Below are 2,442 nucleotides of genomic sequence, written 5' to 3' on the forward strand. Positions count from 1 at the left end.
CTCAGAATCCTCGAATGGGAACCCAAACCTTACAAAAGACAACTCTCTCTAGCCTCTTGTTGAACTGCATTTCTCCATTACTCTGGAATACCCTGTCACTTCATCTATGTATTAAATCTGATTTTGGTTTGTTCCTGGTGGTCTCGGCTAGTGTCTTTAACACCACATTACCGCTCTGTGGACACCGACAGTGCAGGAGTTAGAGGGATTAATTCTGGCATTATAGACAGATTAATTCTATAATTAATTATAGACAGATTAATTCTGGCATTATAGCCATCGCATCAGGCCAAAAGCTAATAATGCTTTGAAGCCAGTGATCCAATTTCAGACCTCTGACTTAAGACACTTTAAAATTCTCATTCCCGGTGGGGCGCGGTGGCTCACACCTGTAATCCCAGCACTTTGGGAGGCCGAAGCGGGCGGATCACTAGGTCAGGAGATCGAGACCACCCTGGCTAACACGGTGAAACCCCGACTCTACTAAAAATACAAAAAATTAGCCGGGCGTGGTGGCGGGCGCCTGTAGTCCCAGCTACTCGGGAAGCTGAGGCAGGAGAATAGTGTGAACCCGGGAGGAGGAGCTTACAGTGAGCGGGGATCGTGCCACTGCACTCCAGCCTGGGCAACGAGGAAGACTCTGTCTCAAAAAAAAAAAAGAAAAAAAAAAAGAAAAAAAATCATTCCCATTAAAAAAAAAAATCAAATGAGTCGTACTCTCAAATCACACAAAGCTCAACACCATTAATGCCTAAAAATCCATTAAGTATTGAATATTTATGAAGCCCAATGTATAAACTGCCAGTAGTTACCCAGAAAATCTGAAATAAACCAAGGTCACTGAGTTTATGAGAATCCAGGATTCTCAATCACTTCCTCCTCACTGTGAGTATTTAAGCTTCCATTTAGATGATCTGGGACAATGCTAGTTGAAACAACAATCTCTCTTGTAAGGGCTGCATAAGCACGTGTGGTCTGACCTCCTTTTCACTTTATTGGGAGGGTAAATCAACACAACTTATACGGAAGAAATTTGACAATATCTTACAAATGAATATTGCCTAGGACACAGTATATCTACTAGACATTTGTATTGTAAATATAGACACACACATAAAATGCTATATTCAAAATTATATGTGTATATATATATTCACATACAGGTATGTTTACTGCTTTTTACAAGTAGCACCTATATATATTGTCTTATATATTGTCTTACATCATGCTTTTTTCACTTAATAGTATATCTTGGAGAGATTAGTAGTCTTATATATGCAAGTCTTATAAATAATAGTCTTAATATGTTTCAGGAAAGATACATGAAAGCTAATAAGAGTGTCCTACTGGTGGCAATGGTAATTAGTGACAAAACTTTGCTATACAACTTTTCATACTTTTTGAATCATGTGAATGCAGTACTTATTTTAAAAATGAAAATAATTGAATAAATTGAATAAAATTATGTGTGTTCCTTTTTTTCTCTCAAAAGATCAGCCAAGATGGAAGTTACAAATAGAAACTACGTAATATTGACATTCTTCTTTCCTTTCTCAGGAGGAAATACTTTAGTACTAACTAGAAATGTTCTATGGAATGTATTTGTAAGCTTTGTTATATCTCTACGAGACACTCTCACTCTCCTTCCTTTTTCAAAGACAGGGATCCTTAGACAATAGTGACTGCTTTAAAAGTTAGCATTAAGATAATAAATGAAAATTGCAGTGGAAGTATACAATTAGGCTGAAAATGCCTTAAGTAACCCATATGGTTCAATATACATAATGTTGTGTATGTAACTCTTTATGATTTCATAAGTACCTTTAACTTTTTTAGGCAATGGTTTTCTATAGCCCTCAATTGAATCTTCAATTGTTGCCTCAATGGGGAATCATGCTAAGTAAAACTTGTGAAGGAATGAAAATTTGAGTGAGAGTGAAACATGAATCAAATACATCAACTAACAAATTACATTCACAGCGAAGACAAGTTTTACTAAAGAAGCAGAGAACAGGAAAGATCAGAGGGAATTATTGAAATGGCTGGTGAATGGGGAATGAATTCGCCAAATAAAGTGCTTACCACATCATTTATGATTCCTGGAACAAAAGGGTTGTAAAGCAGCCGACGAGGATGGGATTCGAACCCACGCGTGCAGAGCACAATGGATTAGCAGTCCATCGCCTTAACCACTCGGCCACCTCGTCGCACGAAGAATCGACAACTTGTTTCTTCCTCTGTGTAGTGCTCCCAGTGAGTCTTGTAGCAACACGATCTAATCTTTTTTTCCTGGTTTAATCCCCATAACTATACTCTGAGTCAGGTGTCTTAATTAAGGCACATTTCACAACCACCATAAAAATGACGGATGTCACTTAGAGTAGTGAACTTACTTGGCAAATACCTAATAATAGGTTGAACCAGTGCCGGCATTCATTGGTA

General features: G+C 37.8%; 1 non-coding gene across 1 annotated transcript; it reads right to left on the reverse strand.

Annotated features, from left to right (window-relative positions):
- Window positions 1–2,125: 2,125 nt before the first annotated feature.
- Window positions 2,126–2,207, reverse strand: TRNAS-GCU (transfer RNA serine (anticodon GCU)). The gene has a single exon. It is a non-coding gene; the product is annotated as a tRNA-Ser (tRNA).
- Window positions 2,208–2,442: the final 235 nt, after the last annotated feature.

This window comes from Macaca mulatta, chromosome 4 (genome assembly GCF_049350105.2).
Source record: "Macaca mulatta isolate MMU2019108-1 chromosome 4, T2T-MMU8v2.0, whole genome shotgun sequence".
Classification (NCBI taxonomy): Eukaryota; Metazoa; Chordata; class Mammalia; order Primates; family Cercopithecidae; genus Macaca; species Macaca mulatta.